The 13,899-nt window shown below is 45.8% G+C and overlaps 1 long non-coding RNA gene across 1 annotated transcript in view; it reads left to right on the top strand.

Annotated features, from left to right (window-relative positions):
• Window positions 1-1,589: 1,589 nt before the first annotated feature.
• The window catches only part of LOC114805433, a 36,641-nt gene continuing 24,331 nt past the window's right edge, over window positions 1,590-13,899 (top strand). The window contains exon 1 of the long non-coding RNA XR_003753412.1: window positions 1,590-1,853. This is a non-coding gene — a long non-coding RNA (uncharacterized LOC114805433). The remainder of the gene's footprint in view (window positions 1,854-13,899) is intronic.

Here is a 13,899-nt window from a genome sequence, read left to right as displayed (position 1 = left end):
TTCCAGGCCCGAGGCAGGACGTGGGCCAGGGGTCGACGTGGGCCAGGCAGAAACGGAGCCCAGTGAGAAGGTTAGAACCAGAGAAGCGGAGTGTGTGGGCTGCGATGTAGAAGGAGAGAAGGGAGGTGAGCTAATTAATTTGTACTACGCCACGCTTATCCACCTGAGCGTGTGAAGCAGATTTCTGACTACGACTAGCAGAAGCATTCCCTCTTAGAACCCACCACAAACCACTGTGAGTATCCTATAACCACCCATCACTCTTTCCAGCCACTGATAGATAATAATAATGATAACAATAACAGTAATTACCGTGGCTTCTTTTGAGCAGTGATACGGGTCTAATGCCGACTTGCTTCCTTTATTCATCCCCCCTTCCCAGCCCTACAACACTTCTGTACATGTCTGTAATTGCTTTATTTATATCATTGTCCGTCTCCCCCTCTAGACTGTAAACCCACTCTGGGCGGGGAATATGTCCGTTACATTGTTGTACGTACTCTCCCAAGCGCTTAGTTCAGCGCTCTGCACACGGTAAATACAACCGACTGACCGCCGGGGTAGATGCAGAACGTTCTGATTGACCCAGTCCCTGTCCCGCACAACTTCAAGGTCTAATAGGGAGGGAGGATGGATGGTTAATCCCCATTTTACAGTGAAGGAAACTGAAGCATGGAGAAGTCAAGTGACTTGACCAAGATCACGCAGCAGGCAAGGGGGTGGGATCAGAACACAGGTCTCCTGACTTGCGGCCCTGGGCTCTTTCCCTTAGGCAACACTGCCTCTCTAAAGCACAGAAGACAGAATGTCACAACTATGCACAGCTTAGTCGAGATTTAGTGCACCCGACCTCAGCCCAGAGTCTAAACCTTTTTTAAAAAAGTTCAGTATTAATCTCATCATTCGGGAATTTACAGTAAGACGTAGCATGAGCTACTATTCTGTTCTCTGGGCTTTTCTTCAGAGAAAGAAATGTGAACTAAAGTGAGGAGAGAAAGAAGGGAGAAAAATGAACCAAATCTGAAATTCAAAAATGTTGAGATTGCCCAACGGATAGCTTCCGAACAGTACCCACCGCCCCCAGAACTCAGAAATATAGGTCTGATCGGATAATCTACAACATCCAATCTTCATATCATTAACTGCAGCTTTAGCCTCTCTCTGTAGCTTATGTGTGCCAGTGCGGATGGAAAATGACACGTGTCTAAGGAGGAGGGAAATCGAGGATAATTTTGTCTTCAAAGCGTCGAATGGAACGAAAAATAGTCAAGAAAATCAGAGCCAGATTTGATTTTTCTTTCGTCCTGAGAAGTCCGTTGAACTAAAAAGACCTGTTCTTAAGAGTTCAACAATGCTGCTCTATGCTGATTTCAACACCAAATAGGCTGTAAATTCGTGAACTTATGGTTCCTGTCGCGGGAGGGGGAAATATCAGATGCCTTAAAAAGTCAGGGGGATCAGAAAAGAAACACAAGCTCAACCGTGACAGTATCAGTTAAATTTTAAACAGCCTATGTTTAATTGCATTCTTCACATTCACTTGGGAGAAGCGGATTTTAATGCCGCTGAAAGTCACTCAGACCAGATGGCTTGAAAAGGCTGAGGGTTATGAGTGTGTCAGTTTGTCTAGAACAGAAGGTTTGCCAGCTTAACTCAAGTAATGGCTTTTCTGGATGACAGGGAGGGGACAAGCCAAAGCAGTGCCACCTGGACCTATTTAGGGAATCGCTTTGGATGACCTTTGAATGATCACTTCAGTTACGAAGTTACCAGAGGAAGAGGAAAAGAGCCCATTTAAAATCACAACGGAGGGATGCTGAAGAGACGCCCGTTGAAGTTGGCCATCTTGAAAGGTCAGCCCACGGGGGGGGGGGGGGGGGGGCCGGGACCGAGTTTGTTTGTATTGTCGTATTCGGCCTCAAGCGAATAACCAGAGGCAGATGTGCTCAGGATCATGATGATAAAGGTGAATTTTCGTGATGCGATCAACTCTGTGCAGGAAAACCAGTTTGATAAAAGAGAAAAAAATGACGTGCTTATGGTCAGCCATTAGAAAATCAGTCCAAACTGGGCCCCAAACGAGTGGATTCGCCTCTACTACGTGTATAGCCCAGTTGAAAAGACTGAAAACTGTCATGGCGGAAATGGTTTCTTCCTGACTGGTTCCCGGACAAGACATCTATTATCATTTGGCAGACGATTCGCCGCCTTCTAACGCTTGACTCATACCACAGGCCCTTATGTGGCCTAGTGGGTAGAGCAAGGGCCTGGGAGTCAGAACGACCTGGGATCTAAACCTGGCTCCACCACTTGTCTGCTGTGTAAACTTGGGCAAGTCACTTCACTTCTCTGTGCCTCAGTTACCTCAACTGTAAAATGGAGATTAAGACTGTGAACCCCATGTGGGACAGGGACTGTGTCCAACTCAATTACCTTCTATCTACCCCAGTGCTTGGCACATAGTAAGTGCTTAACAAATGCCACAATTAGTAGTAGTATTTAACACTCTGTCAGTTATGTCTTCTTCCAACACCACGGAGACATATTTGTGTGTGCGTGTGTATTGTATACGACAGTCTATTGGGTACAGTCATTTATCCTCTCCTGCCTTGATTACTGTATCCGCCTCCTTTCTGACCTCCCAGCCTCCTGTCTCCCTCCACTCCAATCCGTACTTCACTCTGCTGCCTGGATCATTTTTCGACAAAACTCTTCAGGCCACGTTTCTCCTCTCAAGAAACTCCAGTGGTTGCCCATCCACCTCCGCATCCAACAAAAACTCCTCACCATCGGCTTCGAAGCATTCGATCAGCTTGCCCCTCCGCTACTCTCAGCTCGCTATTCTCCTACTACAGCCCAGCCCGCACACTTGGCTCCTCTAATGCCAACCTTCTCACTGTGCCTCAATATCCTCTGTCTTGCCGATGACCCCCTTGCCCACGTCCTGCCCCCGGCCTGGAACGCCCTCCCTCTTCCTATCGCACAGACAGTGACTCTCCCCGCTTCAAAACCTTATCGAAGGCCCATCTCCTTCAAGACGGCTTCCCTGACTAAGCCCTGCTTTCCTCTTCTCCCTTCTGCGTCACCCTGACTTGCTCCCTTTATTCATCTCCCCTCCAAACCCCACAGCAATCTGTAATTTATTTATTTATTTGAATGTCTGTCTCCCCTCTAGACTGTTGTGGGTTGGGAAATGTGTCTGTTTATTGTTATATTGCACTCTCCCAAGCGCTTAGTACAGTGCTCTGCACATAGTAAGCGCTCAATAAATGTGGTTGAATGAATGAATGCCTACATTAGGTGATTGGTAATGGATATTGAGGCTTCTGATTTTCCATATTCATTGTCCTATTCCCCAACTCCTCATTAAAACCGAGAAGAGGGCTGACTTCAGAGCTGGCAGTCACCACTTGCCTTCGATTAATTTTTGGATTTTCTACTTCTTCTCTGTCCGCATCCTCCGTTACCCAGGCTCTTTCAATTGCTAATATTTGCACGAGGAAGTGGGAGTCACTCAACAATAATGTACCAACTGGGTCTAGCAATAAGAGGGCAGCAACCCTAAGCACACTCCCTTTGTGCTTCCACAGACCCAACCCAGAAAATTGATTTTTGGGCAAATAATGATAATAGCTGTGGTATTTGTTGAGCGCTCACTATGTACCAAGCACTGTTCTAAGCCCTGGGATGGCTATAAAGTTATCAGGTTGGAAACAGTCCCTGCCCCACGGGGGCAAAAAGACCAAAATCCACCGGTGTCATTGTGACTTTTTTTCAATTGTATTTCAAGCCCAAAAAGCTGAAAGGAAGAGATTTCTCAGAGTAAATATAGTGGTACTTGGATGTATAGAACAAAGAACATTCCACAGGTTGAACTCCTTTACGGAGTCATACTAAAATAGAATAAATAGAGGGGAAATCATTCCCATTATTAAATGGGAAAAAAATTCCCATAGCATCTGCCACCTCTGTAGAGACAATAAAATGAAGATTAACTTCTAATCATCATGAAACATTCTCATGTTTGGGAATGAAAAATAGCCATGTGTTTTCACTAGTGACCTTAATAATAATAAAAACTGATAATAGTTTTTGTTAAGCATTTATTGTGTACCCCGCATGGCCTCATGCGGAGAGCACGGGCTTGGGAGTCAGAGGACGTGGGTTCTAATTCCGACTCCGCCACCTGTCTGCTGTGTGACCACAAGCCACTTAAATTCTCTGTGCCTCAGTTCCCTCATCTGTAAAATGGGGATTAAGACTGTGAGCCCCACGTGGTACAACCTGATTACCTTGTATCTACCCCAGTGCTTAGAACAGTGCTTGGCACGTAGTAAGCGCTTAACAAATACCATCATTATTATTATTACAGAGCAGGGGCCTGGGAGTCAGAAGGACATGAGTTCTAATTCCGGCTCTGCCACTTGTCTGCTGTGTGACCTTGGACAAGTCGCTTCGCTTCCCTGGGCCTCGGTTACCGCATCTGTAAAAATGGGGATTAAGGCTGTGAGCCTCCTGTGGGACAGCGGCTGTGTCCAACCCGATGGACTTGTTTTTACTCCAGCGCTTAGAACAGTGGTTGGCACATAGTAAACGCTTTCCAAGAACCATAATTATTATTGTTTAATTCATATTAGTTTAAATGACATTTAATTCAGTGACACACAACGATGTGTATGGCTTTCTCTGGGTGCCCCATTTATTTGCCTGGACAGTGAGTAAAATTCTACTTACTGACATATTTTAGTGCTTGTTCAAGATTTGAATCCAATCAATCCTTCAGTAGTATTTGTTGAACTCTTACTGTGTGCAGAACACTAATCTCAGGACTTGGGAAAGTCCAATTCAGCAGACTTGGTGCACACACTCCCTGCTTACAAGTTATTTCTCTGGAATTACGTCTTTATTCATTAATTCATTCGTTTTGTAAACCACCAAAAATGATTCTGTTACTACATGAAGATAAATCCCAGACATTTATATGGGACATGAGTATATTTTCCCCTTCTCGGAGGGAGGATGAAGACTTTAATAAGTCTCCTAAATGTGCTCTGAGGTTTTTATGGAGAAAATGGTATCATAAATGCAAATGACATGATTAAACACATCTTCACATTAAAAATCCCTGGACGTTGAACAAATATTAAAACTGGATGGGAACTGAGATCACATTTTTCCCAATTCGTGAATTATTTCAAAGGCGCTCTCCACCAGCTCGTGGCTCAGAAGTACTAGTATTTTAAAAACCGATTGCAAATACATTTCCAAGTGCCAAAGCTTGCAGGAAGCTCTATTTTGTGAGCGAATTCGTTTTGCAGTGCTGAGTGAAATGTGAAGACTTGCCTTTCAACTGTCTTAATCCACTGGGCACTTTGGTGGAAATAGTAACTCTTTCTGGCCACTAAACCAATCGACCGCGTGCTTGCTGGGTGCAGAGCACTGTACTAAAAGCTCAGAAGCGTACGATATAAGAGTTGGAAGACACATTCCCTGCCCGCGGTGAGCCAACGGTCTAGAGGGTGTGAAGGACCAAAGAACTGCTAAGGTCATGTCTGACCAAACCGGATTACAACGGTTAAAATGCACTAAAACATCCCCTAGTTGTCTGAAGTCATTCATTTTCTTTCCAAAACACTTAATTAGAATAATAATGTTGGCATTTGATAAGCGCTTACTATGTGCAGAGCACTGTTCTAAGTGCTGGGGTAGATACAGGGTAATCAGCTTGGCCCACGTGGGGCTCACAGTCTTAATCCCCATTTTACAGGTGAGGGAACTGAGGCACAGAGAGGTTGAGTGACTTGCCCACAGTCACACAGCTGACAAGCGGCAGAGCCGGGATTCGAACCCATGACCTCTGACTCCCACGCCCGGGCCCTTGCCACTGAGCCACACTGCTTCTTTTGACCCTGAGAAAATTGAGCTCATTAGCTTTCGATTGTCCCTATTTCACTAATAGTAAAGCAGGCCTCACCGGGGTCTATCTATGATCACTCAATCAATCCATCAATCAACTGTATTTATTAAGCGCTTACTTTGTGGAGAGCACTGTGCTAAGTGCTTGGGAGAGTAAAATATAACAGAGTTGGTAGACATGTTCCTTGCCCTGAAAAATCAATCTCTCAGTGGTATTTATTGAGCACTTACTCTGATTATTATGATATTCGTTAAGCCCTTAACTATGTGCCGTATACTGTACTAAGCGCCGGGGTGGATACAAGCAGATCGGGTCGGGCACCGTCTCTGTCCCAGGTGGGACTCACTGTCTCAATTCCCATTTTACAGATGAGGTAACTGAGGCCCAGAGAACTGAAGCGACTTGCCCAAGGTCACCCAGCAGGCAAGATGAGCGGAGTACTATATTAAGCGCTTGGGAGAATACGATATAACAGAGTTGGTAGACATGTTGCTTGCCCTGAGAAATCAATCTCTTCGTCAGTGGTACTTACTGAGCGCTTACTATGTGCAGAGCAGTAAACTAAGGGCTTGGGAGACTATAATGCAATAGGTTGGTAGACATCAGCCCTAATCACAAGCAGCGTAATGTCTGCAGAAGGAGATAATAATAATGTTGGTATTTGTTAAGCGCTTACTCTGTGCAGAGCACTGTTCTAAGCGCTGGGGGAGATACAGGGCCATCAGGTCGTCCAACGTGAGGCTCACAGTTAATCCCTATCCTCCAGATGAGGTAACTGAGGCCCAGAGAAGTGAAGCGACTCGCCCACAGTCACACAGCTGACGAGTGGCAGAGCCGGGAGTCGAACCCATGACCTCCGGCTCCGAAGCCCGGGCTCTTTCCACTGAGCCACGCTGCTTCAAAATACAATTCAGATGGGAGAAATAGTAACGATTAAAGATATGTATACATAAATGTAGCGGGGCCGGGGTGAGCGTCAAAGTACTTAAGGGGTCAGTCTGTCTGTCGGTGGTATTTACTGAGCGCTTACTGTCTGTCGATCGCATTCGTTGAGTGTTTGTGCTCTAGTAAGCGCTTGGGAGTGTACAATGCAATAAACAGACACATTCCCTGCCCACAGTGAGCTTACAGTCCGATAATAATAATAATAATAATAATAATGATGTTGGTAGTTGTTAAGCGCTTACTATGTGCAGAGCACTGTCCTAAGCGCTGGGGTAGATACCAGATAATCAGGTCGTCCCACGTGAGGCTCACAGTTAATCCCCATTTTCCGGATGAGGTCACTGAGGCCCAGAGAAGTGAAGTGACTCGCCCACGGTCACACGGCTGACGAGCGGCAGAGCTGGGACTCGAACCCATGACCTCCGACTCCCAAGCCCGGGCTCTCTCCGCTGTGCCACGCTGCTTCGAGAGACCGACGTTAATCGAAATATATAAGGGTCCCCGATCCGGTACCTGGCCAACGCAGAGGAGAGGGCAGGAATTCAAGAGGTGGGCATCACTCAGTGAAAACCCCAAGGCTAGGCCACTTTCTTCCTCAGGATTTATGGTTTCGGCAGGACGTCAGGAGAGCCAAGTGATGTAAGACTCATCCGTACGCATTCACTTATGAAGGGGAAGTTCCGGGGACTATTTTTGAGGCCGGTTTTACGGTGGACTGCAGTCCGAATCAATAGCGGTTGTCAAAGAAGTCAGGAAATTATGGCGATGGACACTCAATGTATCGATTAGGAGCCAAGCCAGCGAAAGAGCTCTAAGAAACTTGATGCGCACTCTCTTGGCTCTCAGAGGCGGAAGGATTCTTCAGTCTGAGGAAGTATTTTTCGGTGTCAGGTTGGGCAGTGAGGAAGCTTATTGGAATTCAGGAATCTTGTCGTCGTCCCCCGCCCCAGATGTTGCTGATAAGGCATGACCCCCTAAAATCACTGTCTATAATCCAGTTTTTTCGGTGTCTCTGCTGTGCTGCACCATCTGATGAATAATAACCTATATTCTCTCTGCTCCCACATACCCCACCCACTACTCTTCTGTCCTGCATCCCGAAATGAAACTTTTTAAAATGCATTTGTAATTTTTTTTTTTTTCTAGAACAGATTTCAAATCCCCATTTTACAGATAAGGAAATTGGAGCACACAGTTTGGGGCATTCAAAAATCTATTCCTCCTCCTACTTAAACTCTGGGCCTCTTACGGCATAAGGGGCTGTGCCCGTCCTCGTTAATTTGTATCTCCGCCGGGATTCAGAACAGCGTTTGACACGTAGTGAGAGCTTAAGAAACATCATGATTAATTATGGCATTTGTTAAATGCTTAGTAAGAGCCGAGGACCGTCCGAAGCGTGGGGAGAGATTTGCAGGTCATCAGATCGGTTACGGGATTCGCAATCTGAGGGGGAGGGAGTTGGTGCTTGATCCGCGTTTTACAGATGAAGAAACTGAGGCACAAAAATAATAATGCTGCTAATAATAAGGGTGGTATTTGTTACGCTCTTACTATGTGCTACTAAGTATGGGGATCTCGTGGCTCAGCGGAAAGAGCCCGGGCTTGGGAGTCAGAGGTCAAGAGTTAGAATCCCGGCTCTGCCACTTGTCAGCTGTGGGACTGTGGGCGAGTCGCTTCACTTCTCTGGGCCTCAGTTCCCTCATCTGTAAAATGGGGATTAACTGTGAGCCTCACGTGGGACGACCTGATTACCCTGTATCTCCCCCAGCGCTTAGAACAGTGCTCTGCACCTAGTAAGCGCTTAACAAATACCAACATTATCATTATTATCTATACAAGCAAATCAGGTTGGACACAGTCCCTGACCCACGTGGGACTCACAGTTTTAATCCCTATTTTACAGATGAGGTAACTGAGGCCCAGAGAAGTGAAGAAACTTGCCCAAGGTGTCACAGCAGACAAGTGGCCGAGCCGGGATTAGAACTCAGGTCCTTCTCGCTCCCAGGCCTGTGCTCTATCCACTGGGCCGCGCTGCTTCTTGTGACTCGCCCAAAGTCACACAACAGACAAATAGCGGAATTGACTCATTCAGTCGTTTTTTGTTGAGCGCTTACTGTGTACCAGGGGCTTGGTGAGAAGCAGCGTGGCTAAGTGGAAAGAGCACGGGCTTGGGAGTCATAGCTCATGGGTTCCAATCCCGGCTCGGCCACTTGTCAGCTGTGTGACTGTGGGCGAGTCACTTCACTTCTCTGGGCCTCAGTTACCTCATCTGTAAAGTGGGGATTAAGACTGTGAGCCTCACGTGGGACAACCTGATTCCCCTGTATCTACCCCGGCGCTTAGAACAGTGCTCTGCACCTAGTAAGCGCTTAACAAATACCAACATTATTATTATTACAATATAATAATAAACAGACACGTTCCCTGCCCACAGCGAGTTTAGAGTCTAGCGGGATCTGGATTAGCACACAAATCTCCCGATTCCCAGACCTGTGTTCTTTCCACTAGGGCATACATTTCAGCGGATTTTGCTGACCAACATGACAGACAAGATCAGTGTCTGGTATTCCATTTCACTGGGATTATTTGCAGGGCCTAAAGAAGTGGGAAGAGGAGGAGCCAATGGGGGGAATTCCCTGCGCTCCGACGCCGAGAAGCTTTGCTCTTGACGCGGGGCTTGAATTCCACAGATTCAGGAAAGGCCAACCTCACAGTTGCACAGCGAGTGACCCAGGGCAAAGGGAGAAAGGCCCAAGGAACACACGAAGGGCCGAGCGGGTAGGACACAGGCCTGGGAGTCAGAAAGGCCCGGGTTCTAAGCGTAAAGCCTTGAAAGACACTCCTGCTACTGTCATGGCAGCTGCTGACAGCCAGTCTTTTGTGGGAACTTCCAGGTACGTGCTGTGTGTCCACTTTGTGTACCAACATCTAGGACTTTTGAGACAGGATTTCAAAATATAGAAAAATAAATTCGGAGGGGCCACTTAGAAGCCCGCATTAGAACTGTTGAAAAGAATTGTATTTAGCGGTGTTCGTTGAGACTGAGTTTCCCGGTATTTTTGGTCAGATCCCCCGGGCCCTTCTGTTTGAATGAAACGATAAAACGTCATTTCCTAGTTCTTGTACAAACTCCCAACTTGAAGCTTTCAACTCTGTCAAGTATGGGTCGATCGATTTGAGAAAGAGTGGAGTGCAGGAAATACCATCAGCGTGGCCTAAGGGTTAGAGCTCAGGCCTGGGAGGTAGAGGAGCTGGGTTCTAATTCCACACTGCTCCTCATCTGCTTGGTCACTTAACTTCTCCTTGGCTCAGATGCCTAAATTACTGAATCAGCCTTTTTGCCGACCTCCCCGTCTCTTCTCACTCGGGTCAATACTTCACTCTGCTGCCCGGATCGTTTTTTTACAAATCCATTCAGTTTGTGTTTCCCCGCTCCTCGAGAACTTCCGGTGGTTGCTCATCCAAATCGGCGTCAAATAGAAAGTCCTTACTCTCGACTTCGAAGCAGTCAGTCACCTTGCCCCCTCCTACCTCACCTCGCTGCTCTCCTACTACAATCCAGCCCCCACACTTGGCTCCTCTAATGCCAACCTACTCGCTGTCCCTCCATCTCGCCGCCGACCTCTCCCCCACGTCCCGCCTCCGGCCTGGAACGTCCTCCCTCTTCGTATCCGACAGACAATGACTCTCCCCTCCTTCGAGGTCTCTTAATGAAGGCACATCTCCTCCAAGGGGTCTTCCCTGCCTAAGCCCCTCATTTCCTCTTTTCCCGCTCCCTTCTGTGACATCCTGATTCGTTCCCTTCATTCACCCCTCCCGCCGCCCCACGGCACTTACGTACTTAGCCGTAATTTATTTATCTTTAATAACGTCTCTGATAGTTTTACTTCCCAAATCAAGACTGTAATCTGAAGGATTTGAATATTTAAGATAAAGTGGAAGTCAGTTTAATGGAGCTTTTCTGCTAAAGCGGATGATTTTCGAATATGGATCAGATGTCAATATTTAGTGCATTTAAAGTCAGTAATAGTAATTTGATTCATTAATCATGGTACTTATTAAGCATTTTCTTCATGCCGAGCACTGGTCTGGGCCCTGTAATACATACAAAATAATCAGGTTGGAAAATGTCTAGACTGTGAGCTTGTTGTGGGGAGGGCTTGTGTCTACCAACTCCCGTATATTGTACTCTCCCAAGCGTTTAGTACGGTGTTCGCCACACAGCAAGCATTCAAGAAGCATCATGGCCTAGTAGAAAGAGTGGGAGTCAGAAGGATCCGGGTTCTAATCCCGGCTTTGTCCGTTGCCTGCTGGGTGACCTTAGGCAAATCATATCACTTCTCTGTGCCTCAGTTACCTCATCTGCAAAATGGAGATTGAGACTGTGATCCCCAAGAGGGACAGGGACTGTGTCCAACCCGATTTGCTTGTGTCCACCCCAGTGCTTAATACAGTGCTGGACACAGAGGAAGCGCTTAACAAATACCACGGTTATTATTATTATTGTTTTTAATATAAATGATTGAATGATTATCCATTTGTTCAAGGGGAATTAAATCCTACTCCCACTGACTTTGATTGTGAAGCCCAAGTAAACAAGGTCATTTTCCAACCTGATTAATTTGTATGTATTACAGTGCCCAGTCCAGTGCTCGGTACGAAGAAAATGCTTAATAAGTACCGTGATTAATTAAGGAAATCACTATGACTTACTTTAAATGCACTAAATATTGAGATTTGATCCATAATCTAAAATCATCAGCTTTAGCAGAAGAGCTCCTTTAACCTGACTTCAAATTTATCTTAAATATTCATCTCCTTCAAGTTACGGTCTTGATTTTGGAAATATAACTGACAGAGACACTATATTGGAAGATATCCATCAGAGGTGATAGAGCAAATTAGAATATCCTTTCCAAAACTTGTTTTTAAACCAATTTTATAGCATCTATTAAATGATATAAGGATGACTCAAGCAGCTGTCATGAAGTAAATAAAAGCGCACACTGATTATAAACAGAAACATGATTTGAAAAGAAAAACAAACCTCTAAAAGGATCGCAGAGAGATAGTTTATGTTGGAAAAAGATTCCGCTATAGATTTTTATTTCCAAATTGGTTTATTTCAATCTGAATGTTAACATTGCTGTCAATTTGAGATCTCTGATGATGGATTGCATAAACTGTCTAATTCCTGATGAAGGGAAAAATATTTGTAATGAGTATTAACTGCTTTGATGGATTTTTTAAACAGGAGTAGAGATAGGGCAAGTATATAATACATTGTCAGTGTTTTAATTCCTTCTAAATATGGGTTGGAAGCAAGGTTTTCAAGTAAGACCATAGGAAAGACATATTTCAAAGAAACAATCAAAAAGAGCGATAGAAGGGAAGCAGCGTGGCGTAGTGGAAGGGCCACAGGCCTGGAAGTCATAGGACCTGTGTTCTAATCCCTACTCTGCCACTCGTCTGCTGTGTGACCTTGGTGAATTCACTTCACTTCTCTGTGCCTCAGTTTCCTCATCTATAAATTGAGAATTCTATATCTGTTCTCCCTTCTTGTTAGCCTGTGAGCCCCAAGTAGAACAAGGACTGTCAATACAGATTGTCGTCTCTCTATCACAGTGCTTGGTACAAATTAAATGCTTGATAAGTACCATAAGGAAAACCAATAACAGATAAATCAAATTTCGGAATAATCTTGCACAAAACACTCGCACCACTGTGTGGTTTTTATTATGGGAAGCAGCTAGTGAACAGAGCATGGACCTGGAGGTTAGAAGGTCATGGGTTCTACTCTCGCCGCCGCCACTTGTCTGCTGTGTGACCTTGGGCGAGTCAGTTAACTTCTCCCTACCTCAGTTGCCTCATCTGTAAAGCGGGGATTTAGACTGAGAATCCTACGTGGGACACAGGCTATATCCAACCTGATCAGCTTGTACGGAATAGCCCAGTGGATAGAGCACGGGCCTGGGAGTAAGAAGGTCCTGGCTTCTCATCCCAGCTCTGCCGCTTGTCTGCTCTGAGACCTTGGTCAAGTCACTTGACTTCTCCGTTCCTCAGTTCCCTCACCTGTAAAATGGGGATTAAGACTGTGAGCCCCATGTGGGAAAGGGATTGGCTCCAAACCCGTCCTCTAGACTGCAAGCTCCCTGTGGGCAGGAGATGTGTCTAATGTTATCTTGTACTCTCCCAAGATCTTAGTACAGTGCTTTGCACACAGTAAGCGCTCGGTAAATACGCCTAAATGAATGAATTTGCTTGGAAAGAGCCCGGACTTGGGAATCGGCGGTCATGGGTTTGAATTCCGCCCCCGCCACTTGTCACCCGTGTGACTGTGGGCAAGTCACTTCACTGTGCCTTAGTTCCCTCAGCTGTAAAATGGGGATGAAGACTGTGAGCCTCACGTGGGCCAACCTGATTACCTTGCATCTCCCCCAGCGCTTAGAGCAGTGCTCTGCACATAGTAAGCGCTTAACAAATACCAACATTATTATTATAATGCCTGGCATGTTGTAAGTTATTAACAATTACCATTATTATTCTTATTACGATCTAACTTCTCGACCACCATTTTTGGCTAGTCTCTACCGCCCCCGTCGCCCGGGAAGCCGGATGCTGCGGGGAATAACTGGTCTGTCTTGGGGTGACCAGAAATGTGTCATTCTGCCCTGTTGGAAGCTCCCAGGAGTCGCCCAGACCGGCGCTGTTTATCTGGGACACCACCCATGGTTCCTGACTACTTCGGTCTTGCCACCACTCGGCGAAACTAAGTGAAGGTCGGAGAGCTTTTCCTGCATCTCTTTTCCTTCCTGGTGCTCCTCTATCACACCTGTTGGGCCCCAAAATAATGATAATCATAAAGATAATAGTATTTGTTAAGTACTTGCTATGCACCAGGCACCGTACTAATGCTGGGGTAGATACGCTTAGTATCTACCCCATCAAGTAAGCGCTTAATTATTATTACTATTATTATATATCACATTGTATAATATATAATGATTGTTTTATAGTATATATGATATACTATGTAA

The sequence above is a fragment of the Ornithorhynchus anatinus genome, chromosome 18, assembly GCF_004115215.2.
Source record: "Ornithorhynchus anatinus isolate Pmale09 chromosome 18, mOrnAna1.pri.v4, whole genome shotgun sequence".
Classification (NCBI taxonomy): Eukaryota; Metazoa; Chordata; class Mammalia; order Monotremata; family Ornithorhynchidae; genus Ornithorhynchus; species Ornithorhynchus anatinus.
Note: the sequence above shows the minus strand (reverse complement) of the source record. Positions and strands in the feature narration are given on the sequence as shown.